Below are 15,023 nucleotides of genomic sequence, written 5' to 3'. Positions count from 1 at the left end.
ATTATTCACTTAGCCTACTTTTAATCTAGGAACACTTCCACAAATTAAAAGTTATATTTCTCTCATAGAAGTCATACTTTTAATTTTTTTTTCTTACGCTTATAAACTCATTTTAAGCCGTTCAACACATTGAACTATTTTACTTCTCAACGGGATCTAGAAAGCTAGCACTTGTGTGGCCCTCAATGGTTCATTGATACAACTAGCCGTGGGTTCACATCTCCATGTGATTCGGACTAAACATGTCCTTATATGAGCATATCCCTAATTGCTCCATTATTACTTATCAACTCCTTGATAACAAGAACGTCAGAACTCAAGTGTGATAGTACCCAACCAACCATGTTAAACGCCTAGCAGCATCGCTTACATGATTCCCTAGGTATCAAATGATAGTGCCTGCAAGAACCATTCAATTATTGTTAGCGTACATTACGGTCCCTTCAACTCATATATCCTGACCTATTCGACAACCATTGATTTATCAATACTTGAGGATGTCTTTCACAGCTTTCCAGTGTGGAAGACCAGGGTTGGATTGATATCTACTCACTACACTTAGTGCAAAAGCCACGTCAGGACGTGTAGATATCATCCCATACATGATGCTACCAATCGCAGATGCATAAGGAATGCTTGTCATCGCCGCTATCTCTGCATCAGTCTTGGGAGACATAGACTTGGATAGGGACACGCCATGACACATTGGTAGATGTCCTCTCTTGGACTCATCCATCGAGAACCGCTTCACGATGGTATTAATGTATGTGGATTGGGTGAGACCAATCAATCTTTTCGATCTATCTCTATACATCTGTATTCCCAATACAAAAGATGCTTCACCCAAGTCCTGCATCGAGAACTTACTTGCTAACCATACCTTAGTTGATTGCAACATCCCTACATCATTCCCAATTAGTAGAATGTCATCAACATAAAGCACAAGGAATGTCACAGCACTTCCACTGATGTTCTTATACACATAGGGTTCCTTAGGATTCTTAGCAAAACCAAACTCTTTGATTGTACTATCGAATATGAGGTTCCAACTCCTAGAAGCCTGCTTTAGACCATAAATAGATCTTTGAAGTTTGCAAACCATATGCTCACTTCCGATAGATGTAAACCCTTCGGGTTGAGACATGTAAATCTCTTCCTTAATATCCCCATTAAGAAAGGCTGTCTTAACATCCATCTGCCATATCTCATAGTCATACCATGCAGCTATGGCTAGCAAAATCCTTATGGACTTGAACATTGCAACTGGAGAAAAGGATTCCTCAAAGTCAACTCCTTGTCTTTGAGTATATCCTTTTGCCACCAATCGCGCCTTGAAGTTCAATACCTTCCCATCCGCCCCAAGTTTCCTCTTGTAAATCCATTTACACCCTATGGGAACAATTCCCTCAGGTGGATCCACGAGATTCCACACTTGTTTCGTATGCATGGAATTCATCTCAGATTCCATCGCTTCAAGCCACTTGGATGAATCGGCATCAGATAACGCATCCTTGAAGGTCCGTGGATCACATCCAGGTTAGGCTCATCATGGCCCTCTTCAAGAAGCAGACCATACCTCATAGGTGGTCTCGAGACTCTCTCGGATCTTCTAGGAGCTTGTATCTCCTCTCTTGGCTCTTCGGGTGTGGGTTCTATAATGGTGGGTGTCTCTCGAACCTCTTCGAGTTCTATCATCTCTCCTTTTCTATCCAATAGAAATTCCTTTTCCAAAAAGGTTGCATTCCTAGAAACAAACACCTTTGTTTCTTTGGGATGATAGAAGTAGTATCCAACCGAATTCTTTGGATATCCCACGAAGTAACATAAAATGGATCGACTATCCAATTTATCTCCCAGTACCTGCTTCACATAAGCAGGGCACCCCCATATTCTAAGATAAGAATATTTGGGTGGCTTACCCATCCATATCTCATATGGTGTCTTGTCAACTGCCTTTGAATGGACATTGTTCAACAACAGTGCCGCTGTCTCAAGCGCATATCCCCAAAAGGATGGCGGCATCTCCGTGAACCCCATCAGTAGACCGAACCATGTCCATCAAAGTCCGGTTACGACGCTCCGAAACACCATTCAACTGTGGTGTAGCGGGTGGAGTCCATTGCGATAGAATCCCATTCTCCCTAAGATACTCTTGGAACTCGGCACTCAAGTACTCACTACCTCGATCAGATCGAAGTGTCTTGATGCTTCGTCCCAATTTATTCTCTACTTCGCTTCTGAATTCTTTGAACCTTTCAAAGGCTTCAGACTTGTATTTCATCAAATACACATACCCATACCTCGAAAAGTCATCGGTAAAGGTGATGAAGTAGGCATATCCATGCTTAGTGGTGAAGCTAAGCGGACCGCACACATCGGTATGGATCAAATCCAATAACCCTTTGGCTCGCTCCACATGGTCCTTAAAGGGAATTTTGGTCATCTCTCCTTTTAGACAGGATTCACAAGTCGTGAGAGCATTAATATCAGACATATCAAACATGCCCACTCCCACTAGCTTGTTCATCCTTCTTAGGGAAATATGTCCTAATCGAGCATGCCATAATTGTGCCAAATTTAGAGTATCTTGTTTGCGCTTGTTTGTTGTTATAGCTTGGACATTGTTAAGTGGAATATCTTTCAATTTTAAGGTGTAGAGATCGTTTTCAAGTTCTCCAGTACCAATTAAACATTCATTCTTGTAAATATTGCAAACACATTTGCTAAATAAACAAGAAAATCCATCTTTATCTAACATAGAAATGGAAATAATGTTCTTCACCAAGTCTGGTACAAATAAAACATCTCTCAAAATCAACTTAAAATCATTGTTCAAATGCAAGTAAACATCTCCCACAGCCTTGGCAGCAGCCTTTGCTCCATTGCCCATCCTCAAGAAGGTCTCACCTTCCCTGAGCCTCCTACTTCTTCCCATCGCCTGCAAATCATTACAGAGATGTGAGCCACAGCCGGTATCCAATACCCAAGACGTAGAGTTAATTGAAATGTTTACTTCAATATAGAACATACCGTTTCCAGAACTCTTCTGGGCAAGATATTCCCTGCAGTTATGCCTCCAATGTCCAGGCTTCTTGCAGTGATGACAGATGTCAACAGTCTTGTCAGTCTTCATTGGTATGGCTGCCACAACGGGACCCGGAGTCTGCCTCTTCAAGGGCACGTTCTTCTTGGGACGTTGGAAAGAACGCTTCTTTTCCTTCCCAGGTGGACCGGTCTTCGTACCAGATGAAGACCCCACAAAAAGAACCGGCTTCTCTTTCTTGATAGTGGACTCAAAAGTCACAAGCATATTCACCAACTCCTCAAGGGTTGGCTCCATCTTGTTCATGTTGAAGTTCACCACAAAAGGATCAAATGAGCTAGGCAATGACAACAGCAACACGTCGGTGGTCGGCTCCGAAGGCAATATCAAATCTATGCCAACGAGCTTGTCCACGAGCCCAATCATCTTCAGGCCATGCTCATCGGACCGAGGCCCCATCTCGCATGCGCATAGTGATCAGCTCCTTGGCGGTAGCATGCCTAAGAGGCCGAGTCTGCTCACCAAAGAGCTCCTTGAGGTGCATATGAATGTCAGCAGCATTCTTTGCATCCTCAAAACGCCTCTGCAGCTCATCATTCATAGAAGCCTGCATATAACACTTGGCCTTCAAGTCATGGTCACACCAATCCTTGTAGGTCTGCAATTCCTCAGGAGTGCAGTCAGTCGGAGCCTTATCAGGTGGCGACTCAGTCAGTGTATATGCAATCTTTTCCGAGTTCAAGACGATTTTCAGATTTCTTAGCCAAGTGATGTAATTAGGTCTGGTTAATACGTGTTTTTCGAGTATGGCAGAAAGCGGATTGCGAATTTAAGACATTGTCAAATTTTGTACTGAAAAGTAAAATAGATAAATGTTAATGACTATTTTAAAATATTTAGTAAGATATAAAGTATGGACTTTTACTTTATAAATTTTCGCTCCCGCTATTTTGACATTTTCACTACCCTCTAGTCAAAACGGGAAACTTCTTTCCTCAGTAGGTACGTAAGGTCCAATTAGCGAATTATGATCCCGAATAATATCAGCAAATCATAATCCCTAAAAGGTAGTTTCCAATTGCATCACAATGCAACTCTCTACGTAAAATTTTGTCTCACGTTTGATTAGGACCCAATAATATGACGTCGTTCATCTTCACGTGTCAAGCCTTACCCACCGATGTTGAACCTTAATGGACGATCGCCATGAGTTCCCCCAATAATATGAGCCAAAATTATGGGAGTTCCACGTAGTTCACATCACCATGTCAATGGATGTCACAGCTTTCCGGCACCCAGGGCCCCCCCAATAATATGAGCCGAGCCCCGAGTACGGGTAGCGTTCATTATGCACCCATTGTCGATGGAAGACATGGAAATTTTAAACAAATTTAGAATTCCCCTTTTCGGGCTTGATATTAATTTTGAATCTTATTCAAAATGAGGGTTTTTTTTAATTTTGAAAGGTCTCATCATTACTTTTATTTAAAAGCTCGCCATATTTGATCGTATGTTTGCCGGATTCATGCAACTTTGTTATTATCATAATAATAACGCACATACTCATTATTTATAACACATGATGCATATATTATAAACAGTAAACAAACAAGGATGATCAATGGCCCCAATAATAATGGCCCGTGTGAGCTAAACACGGGCTTAGGTCCAATCCTAGGGTAATGCAAGGGATGCAAATGAAACTATTACATTAGCATCCAATATTTACATGTCTTCGATCTTCATAATCATCATGACCACCATCTTCCAATCTTGATCATCCACTATACTAATATTTACAAATAAATATCCATGGTAAATAGGGATACTTCTCATGGGGTGAGAACGGGCCATAAACCAAGCCCACTTTATAAATTGATAATTCTTACAATCATTCAACACAAAATATCCTAGCATACACCTAGCAAATTGGGCTTGGGCTTTTGATCATCCTTCATGCATAATATCATATATCATACACCATCAATTAATTATCACAATAATTAATTGATCCAATATTATATATCTTGAACCAATCACTAACCGCCACGATTATAAACTAAATTAACTAAGTATACAAACACCTTTGTCTACTTTTCAATTAATTTATTTATAACCGAATTTCTTGTAAATCACAATTTACTATAAATAATTAAAGTCTAACTTCAATTATTTATTTTATGAGAAAATATTTGCAACTTTTGTAATTTTAAACTTAAGGGCCCTAAAAAAAACTCATTTTTCACCAAAAACATTTTGACCCATTTAAAATTCACAAATATGTTAGCCATCCAATGGCCCAACAATTCAATCCCATGACACTTTGATATTTCAAAATACCTTTTGAAAACCCTAGTCGTCATCGCCGTCGCCGGAGCTCCGTCACCGGATTCCGGCCAACATGCCAATTTTTTTTTTTTTTAAAATGGGGGGATTCGGGCAGCCCGAGCTGCCCGAAATGGGCAGCAACAAGCTGCCGAAATGTGCCCCAAAAAATGGCCTTGATTTTGTTGCAAAATTACTTCTCATGCGGTTAGAAATTGACCTCAATATAATATTATGTATATGTTACAAAAACTAGTACCCTTAGCTCATGATACCACTTGAAAGGGATCGATTTTAGGTGCCCGAATGCGCAACGGAAGGTACAAAATTTTCGGTTTTTGCAAGAGAAAAAACGAGCACCTTATTACTAGTGTGTAACATATACTAAACACCTTTGTCATACATAGGGTGTTAAGAAATTATACCTATCAACCTCTTGAGGTTGATGATGGCTCCAACCAAGTTGTAAACAACTTGGCTCTTCAAAGGCAAGACCTTCTACAAGCTTCTTTTGAACACTCCTTGTTCAAAAATTAGGCCCCACCACTTGCTAGAAGATCCACTCATATTTTGCACTAGAAAAATATGAGGATTTTTCTTTGAGAAGTGACTTGTTTCTCCAACAATTGAAGAACACAAAAGTGAGAGAAAATTGAGGGAATAATCTCCTCAAGGTTTCGGCCAAGTGAAGAGTTAAGGGAGAGTGGAAGACTTTTCTTGGTAATTGAAAAAGTTGAGTTAAGCATGTGCATGCCATGCCTTGGTTGTACAAAAAGTTGTCTCCCAACTCTTCACTCCTTTGCATGCCTTTTTTTTTTTATTTGGGCTTGTAACAATTACAAGGCCCATGGACTTTTATTTAAATGTCTCAAACATATTTGAGCCCAATTAAACTTTACTTGATTTTACTCAAGTCCAATAGTTAAATAATTATTTCCAATTGGGCTCTACAAGGCCCAATGTTATTTAATTAATTCAACACTTGAACTAATTTAATTATTTGGACTCTACTAGGCCCACTAGTGTTTAATTAATTCAACACTTGAATTAATTTAATTTAGTCCATAATAATGTTTATGAAAATCACAATTTTCAAATACATTATTCACTTGGCCTACTTTTAATCTAGGAACACTTCCACAAATTAAAAGTTATATTTCTCTCATAGAAGTCATACTTCTAATTTTTTTTTCCTACGCTTATAAACTCATTTATAAGCCGTTCAACACATTGAACTATTTTACTTCTCAACGGGATCTAGAAAGCTAGTACTTGTGTGGCCCTCAATGGTTCATTGATACAACTAGTCGTGGGTTCACATCTCCATGTGATTCGGACTAAACATTTCCTTATATGAGCATACCCTAATTGCTCCATTCTTACTTATCAACTCCTTCATAACAAGAACGTCAGAACTCAAGTCTCATAGTACCCAACCAACCATGTTAAACGCCTAGCAGCATCGCTTACATGATTCCCTAGGTATCAAATGATAGTGCCTGCAAGAACCATTCAATTATGGTTAGCGTACAGTACGGTCCCTTCAACTCATATATCCCGACCGATTCGACAACCATTGGTTTATCGAGAGTTGTCAATGAATGGATACTATGTGTCATGTCGTAGTTGCATCGATGGTGTAATCTATGAAACCCTTTTCATAATTACTACAATACTCTGATCAGAGATTTCAACCTACATACACATGAGAACACATAGGATATCCATACCCGAAGGTAAGCGGTGAATCCCCGACTACAATGCATCGACTCCTATATGTTTCGATAGAACACCCAACCTTGCCACCTGATGACCCCATGAGAGTTGGTAAACAAGTCAAAGTGTAATTCTACCACATAGAGTCTCAATGTTGTCCCGGGTCATAAGGACTAATGGTGTACAACCATAAACTAGGACTTTTCCACTCGATAAGTGAGAACCACTTGGAAAGTCCTTTATGGAGGGTTGTTCAGTTCACTCTACCATGAACACCTATCTGCATGCTCGGACATCACAATGTCCCCTACCAATGAAACATGGTACTCACATCGCAGATACTAGTCTCGAACTCGAGCGGCCTATATCCTTCTTAGTGGCGACTGAATCGACTAGGAACTGTTTAGAATATACAGTATTCCAAATATGAGTTTCATGATACTCATCATATGAGCATCTCATATTCTTTCTACTATTTGTATATTCAAGGGCTTTATCTATGCAACTAGCATGGGTATACAGATAAAGATGAGCCAAAATAATAATTTCAAATATTATTAAAATAAAGACTGTTCATACATAGAGTTTCATTGTGAACACTCGGCCAACACTTGGCTCGACGGGCACCTACTCTAACAATTCAAATGGCTTAATCATTCGGAGGAGGAAGCTACGTGGGAATCTGAGCCAGAAATAAGGAGTCGGTATCCCGAGTTATTCGGTAAGTTTTAATTTCGAGGATGAAATTTCGTTTTAGGGGGGAGGGAGTTGTAGAACCCGATAAATCAGACTACGTATAAGACATGCATAATTGCTATTATTTAAATTAAATATAATTTTTATATATTTATGAAGGCTTAAGTCATTTTAAAAATTTGATCATTTATTTTAAAACGCAGAGGTTTAGTTTTTATCTTTTCGGTTACATACGCAAAGCCGGACTGGAGTTAGAGAATTGAGATAAAATTTCATATTAAGAAAATATTCCTAAATTTAATTTAAGCCAAGGAATAATTTATTTTAATGTTAAATAATGTTTTTAAGATTTATTTAGTTAATTAGAGTTAAGTTATTAAATAAGTTCTTTTATGTTAAATAGTTAATTAAATCCTAAATTAAAATGTGTAACCAATTGGGATAAATTAATCTAGGCCTAATATATTCAAGAAATAACAACCTAACATTTTAATAATTAATCCTATAGGACCAAGCCATGCCATGGCATGCAAGAAAATTATTACCCTAATTTAATTTATTAAATTAGTAAAATACATAATGGATATCTAAGACTTTAAGAAATTAAAATTCATGATTTAAGCAATATTCTTGCCTTGTTTTGTTGGAGAATTTTGGTCATCACCCCCCAAATCCCTCCATCTCGTGCAACAAGAAATGGAAATGATATAATTCCCTTTGCCATTCAATCTCCCCTTATGCAACTTCCTTCTTAATGCATTCTTGACCCATTTAATTTGCAACCTTCCCCTTCATTTCCTTAGCATCTTCCCACCCTCTCATTTGAAAATTTTAGAGAAAACCAGCAGCAAAAATCGTGAGTAACATCAAGAAAACAAGAGAGAAAAGAAAATACCACTCCGTTTCCGCCGCGCCGTGCTCGTCGTATTGTTTGTTTTATTCAAAACAAAAATTTCAGGCATGTTTATATTGTTCTTTGCTCTTCAATCAAGTCCTATAAGTATTTTAAAACATCACATGTTCATGATTTAAGGAAAAAAAACCGAAATGACAGCAACTGTGAAGAAAATCCTGCACAGCCCCTTCGACCCCCTTCCTTCATGCTTCACGGTTTTGGCTTGTTTTGTAATTTCAGGAGGTTGGCTTTGTTCCAGGCGCTCCAGGCTGCATCTAGGAATGTACTAGAGTGTGTTGGGGCCATGTTGGTTCATTAGTTCAAGCCCATGCACGCAGGAGGAAGACTTGACAGCAACTTCTCCCATAGTTGCAAAGTTGAGTCACGATTTTGGTTGTTTGATTGTCTAAGAGGAGTGTTCGAATCTTGGTTGGCCCAGGGCTTGTAACCATGGTTAGAACCCTACCTTAGCATGTCTAGGATGTGACCAAGACACCCTTTCAAGGCTTGGTTCACGGATTCATCGAAATTTCAAAACAACAAGACAAGTGCCCCACGGTGTCATTTTCTGATTTTGTATGAGATGGTTTCGACTTTGGGGGTGTTGGGTGGATCTTGGTTGGCTTTTATCCCTTAGCCATGGTTCATACATCACTTCATCAAGTCTAGATCGAGCCATGGTCAATCATATGGCCACTTAGAACGATGCAAGACAGCAATATAATTCAAACAATCGCACAACACAGAATTTTGATGCTCTCGGTCGAAGCTTTGTGTTGTCCTAGGTGTTCGCTTGGATTGTGGTTGGCCCAGTGCCCTTAGCCATGGTTCAAGCCACACCTTAGGATGTTTGTAAGAGACTCTGGTCGGTGGTTCAAGCCCCAATGGCAATTAGTTTCAGTAAACGAAGCACAGGAAGCGCAGCTGCTGTCATCGCGCAATTGACAGCAATATCGCTTCGGTTCAGGAGGCTTGTGCGAATTCTTGGCTGGCTTTTAGCCTTTGGACTTGGACTGGATAGTACCTCAATGAGTTAGGAAGGTCATGTTTTTGGCCGTTCGTGATTTGGTTAAGTTTAGAGGTCGTACGAGAATTTACGGTGCAATGTGCCAAAGTGACTCTCGAAAGAGCGTTTTACAATTTTGGCCTCCATTCACTAGTTTCGTGTATTAAAATCCTTATGAACAATATTTCATCATGTTAGGTGTATTAATCATGAATAAATGATGGTTCGATTTTGGTTCGGGTTGGTACGGAGTCATGGTTGGAAAATTAGTTTTTTGGTCGCGTTTGTCTCGTTTTTGGTTCGGATGTTAAGTTTCGGCCAAGTTGAGATTATTTGCATGTTTCTCATGTTAGAATTAGGTCACAGCGAGCTTGGGGATGATCCAACTCACTCGATAAAAACATGGTTATAATTATATTACGTGCATAAAATATAAAATATTTTATTTTTGAGATATATGCGATATGTCTAGTGGCCACCTTACGCTTATGGGATCTCTACCCGGTGACTTACGATCGGTTTATGTTTATGTATGTGTACGGACATCCAGTCCAAGGGCTGTGGTGATCTATACCGCCCAGTATACTGTGGTTTAGTCTGATCAGACATTCATGTTTTGTTACGGGCCACTTGCATAGAAACATTATCTCTACTAGAAAAATCTCATTATGATATTTTATGACAGGGCTCTAGCGAGCAAATCTTTTACGTACGATTTTCAGATATGTACGTAATTATATATACCCATGACATGATTTTCACCTTACGCTTTACGATACGATATTTTCACGTTACACGAATTTTTATGATATATTTACTTGTTATTCACGATATATGCATGCTGAGTCTTTAGACTCACTAGACTTGATTGTTGTAGGTACTGATGAGGTCGAGACTGAGGGCGGGGACCAGTGAGTTAGCTTGGGTCAGCAGTAGTAGGGACCCGAGGACCTCATGCTTCAGTTTATTCACTATTTTATGTTCAAACTCAGTTTTAATATGTTGAATGATTTTTAAGTTGTTGTTTTGAAACACAATATTTACTTCCGCTGTTATATTAAAGTTAAATCCATTTATCAGTTTATTTTATGAAAGATGCATGTTATTTATTTAAAGAGAAAAATTTTAAATAATTCCGCAAAATTACGAATACGAAATACGGGCCTTTACAGATAGTCATTGGTTGCATTAGAAATCGTAGGAAACAATTGGTGTCAAAATTTGAGGTTATGGGTTTTATTGCGTTGCGGGTGGTGCGTCATTTCTTTGGGAACGGTTGGGGCTTTTTTATGGAGTCGGGTCAGTGTCAGAGCTTCCTAGGATGAGTCTCGATGGATTGGTTCACAATTCGTGTGATTTAGTTAGGAGTATTAAACTTCGAGTCGCGGAGTCCAGAAGCCCTTTCTGTCCGAGGGTAGGCTTCCAGAGACCTGACGCTCGAGCAGTAATTTGTTACCGCCCGAGAGCGGACCCATCTGTAAGAAATGTTTGGTTTCCACTTATTTTCAAGTTCCAATAGTGAGTATATGTCTTTTATTTTCGTGAAATGTTCACACATCATTTTAGAGATTGTTCGGGGTTCTATGTCATGGGTTAGTACGATGATTAAACGAGGTCAAGTCCCGAATGTTCTAGAACGTCATAAGCCACTTATTTACTTCAGGGTTGAGTACGAGTAGTACGTCTAAGTATGAAAGCTAAGCACTTGATGATGTGTTAGTATGTGCAGCAGGTGGCCCCAAGCGAGGTCCAACGAATCCCTCAACACCAAGTAATTATGTTCGACGTGCAAAAGAAAATATTTTCATGTTTTTGAGGTATGCTAAATGTCTTGTGACCAAATTTATATATGGGATTGGAAAGCGGTAAAGCATTACCAGGGACCAATCCACACCCTTAAGTCATGAACGGGTTTAGATCAGGATTGGAAAGCGATAAATCATGACCAGGGACCAATCCACCCGTTAAAACATGAATGGGGATCTCATGTATGTGGTAGTGGATCTTCCCTATCAGTTCAGTACTATGGTTTAGTCTGATCAGGCGTATTTATGTATGGGTCACTTGCTTTGAAACATGCCTCTACACAAAATAATGAAGTTATGTATGTTCAAGTATGTACAAGTATGCAAGCATGTTTAAGAAAAGTTTCACGTTATGGCACGTCTATGTAACGTATGTAAGATCAAGCTTTTACACGTATGTTAAAGTTCAAGTATGTATGTCCTATTTTAAAGTTACATGTGATTTTATTACGTATTACTTGCTACTTCCAGTTTATACGTGTTGAGTCTTTTGACTCACTAGACTTCATCGATGCAGGTGAGGATGCATTTGAAAAGACGAGGGGTGAGGACCAGTGAGCTGGCTTGGACTGTGCTGGAGGCTAAACCCGAGGACCGCCATGTTTTTAAAAATTTATGAAAGTTTCAAATACTCTGATTTCATGTTTGTTTACGATGTTCTAAAACAAGTATTTTCGTTAGCAAAATTTATATGGTGATCTTTTATTGCAAATACTTTTAGATGGTTGGCAAACTTGAGTGTGGTTGGTTTATGGCAAATGTTTTAGACGAACGAGACATTTTAATGCAAATTTGAAAGTTTATTTTATATTTAAGAAAATTTTTATTTTTCCGCAAATTTCAAGTAGTGTAAAGTACGGTACGGTACAGTTGCGAGAAGCTCAACTGCCAGCTGCAAATTTCAAGTAGTGTAAAGTACGGTACGTTATTAAAGGGTTATGCCAACTGCCAGTTGCGAGAAGCTCAAGAAGCCACACCTCAAGTCTGTAAGTTTTAAAGTTTTGAATTATTTCGTGTAGTAAGCTAATATTAAGTCATGATTTCAGCATGTACATGTTTTAAGTTCGAGTTACGTGCATCTTATGCTACTGATATTATGTTCATGCATGCAGATTGGGTTTATGTGTTGGGTAAATTGTTGGAACAGTATGCCTCCTAGACACATAATTAACCGAGAAGTAAGGTATGAGGATAGAGAGGCCCAAGAGGAGGGGAGAGACGCTCCTCCTCCTCCACCGCCAGATATGCAGGCACAGATGCTTGCAAGAATGACACAGTTCTTCGCACAGTTTGCGGGGAACCAGGCGACAGTGGAGGCAGGGGCTAGGCCCAGACCAGAGGCGGTGTATGAAAGGTTTAGGAGGATGAATCCTAAGGAGTTTTTGGGGATCATTGACCCGATGGTAGCCGAGGGATGGATTAAGTCTATCGAGGTAATCTTTGACTTTATGGAAATGACAGATGTAGATAGAGTCAGGTGTGCCACATTCCTTTTGGCAAGAGACGCCAGACTGTGGTGGGATAGTGCATTAGTGTCAGTTAACTTGCAAACACTGATGTGGAATGAGTTTAAAGAGGTATTCTACTCTAAGTACTTTACTGAAGAAGTACGATCCAGATTGACTAGGGAGTTCATGACGCTGCGACAGGGAGATAGCAGCGTGGCAGAATTTGTCAGAAAGTTTGAAAGGGGGTGTCACTTTGTACCCCTGATAGCTAATGATGCCCAGGGGAAGTTGAGGCAATTCATGGATGGGTTGCGGCCTGCTCTTGCGCCGAGATTTCCGAGTTGCTGGTCCTGCTACATATGCAGTTGCCGTGTCTAGAGCTTTGGCGGCAGAACAGGATCAGATGGATATTGAGGCTGACAGACAGGGCAAGAGGCCCTATCAGGCTCCACAGCAGCTGCAGCAGCATCAACAGCGACCTCCGTTCAAGAAGCCTTTCCAGGGACATCCAGAGAAGAAGCCATATCAGGGACCGCCAAAGGGCAATGGTCCAATTCCGCAGCCGAGGGCGCCTCAGAAGCCCGGTGATTTCCGAGTGTGTCCTAAGTGCAACCGCCAGCACCCGGGGCAATATTTATATGGGTCAGGCAAGTGATTTAAATGTGGAGCCAGTGACCACATGCTAAAGGAGTGCCCACAGTGGAGGCAGCCGACCCAGGAAGAGTGTTCGCCATGCATGCTCAAGAGGAGAACCCAAACACGACATTAAAGACCGTTAAACTTATTTAAATAAGCGCAGTATTGTTTTGCCATGCATGTTTCAAATTTTAATTTGGATTATTAGTGTGCTAGTAGTATATTGGGATCTTGAGTAGAGGTTTTCTACTGTGCTTGTGGCTAAGATTAGAATTGTTGGGACATAAGTTTTTTGTGTTGTGCTGACGTCTCACATGAAATATTTCACAAAGAGAGTTGCCACGAAGGCCCTGATAGACTCAGGAGCCACCCACTCTTTTATTTCAGAGACATTCGCTAGTCACCTGGACGTCAAGTCTATTGGACTCGACGTGAGATATTCAGTGACAGTCCCATCAGGTGAAGAATTGTCAGCTACTAGCGTGGTCAGGGACATCGATCTCGAACTGCAGGGCCACCTAGTGTATGTCGATTTGATCGTGCTGCCAATGCCAGAGTTTGATATCATTTTGGGAATGGACTGGCTGACGAAGAACAGAGTTCTTATTGATTTCCAGAAAAGGTCAATGTTAGTAAGACCTTTGGGCATCGAGCAGTTTCTCTTTGAGCCAGCTAGATGGAGGAGTTTCCCTCGCATGATCTCTTGCATGCAGGCGCGGAGACTTATGCACAAGGATTGTCAGGCTTTCTTGGCCAGTATTGTGTCTGCACCTGACGTATCTACTCCGTCAATGGCTGATGTACCAGTAGTCAGAAATTTTCCCGACGTCTTTCCGGATGATGTCACAGGCCTCCCACCAGAGAGAGAGGTGGAGTTTTCAATTGACCTTGTGCCAGGAACCGTGCCAATCTCAAAGGCACCGTACCGTTTAGCGCCGGCTGAGATGTTAGAGCTCAAGCAGCAGATTCAGGAGCTTCTAGACAAAGAATTCATTCGCCCTAGTTTCTCACCATGGGGCGCACCATTATTCTTCGTAAAGAAGAAGGATGGGAGTATGAGGCCGTGTATCGATTACCGAGAATTGAACAAGGTAACGATCAAGAATAAATACCCACTCCCAAGGATCGAGGACTTGTTCGATCAGTTGCAGGGAGCCACAGTGTTCTATAAGATAGATCTTCCATCGGGGTATCACCAGCTGAAGTTGAAAGAGGCAGATGTTCATAAGACGACCTTCAGAACCAGATATTGGCATTACGAGTTCTTAGTGATGCCGTTTGGACTTACGAATGCTCCAGCGATTTTCATGGACCTCATGAACCGAGTATTTCAGCCTTACTTTGATCAATTCGTCATAGTGTTCATTGACGACATCCTTATCTACTCTAAGAGCCATGAGGAACAAAGTCAGCACTTGAGTACAGTTTTGCAGATTTTGCAGAGTCGCAAGTT

Source organism: Primulina tabacum, chromosome 7 (assembly GCF_025594145.1).
Source record: "Primulina tabacum isolate GXHZ01 chromosome 7, ASM2559414v2, whole genome shotgun sequence".
Lineage (NCBI taxonomy): Eukaryota > Viridiplantae > Streptophyta > Magnoliopsida > Lamiales > Gesneriaceae > Primulina > Primulina tabacum.
The sequence above is the reverse complement of the archived record's forward strand: the minus strand, read 5'-3'. Positions refer to the sequence as shown.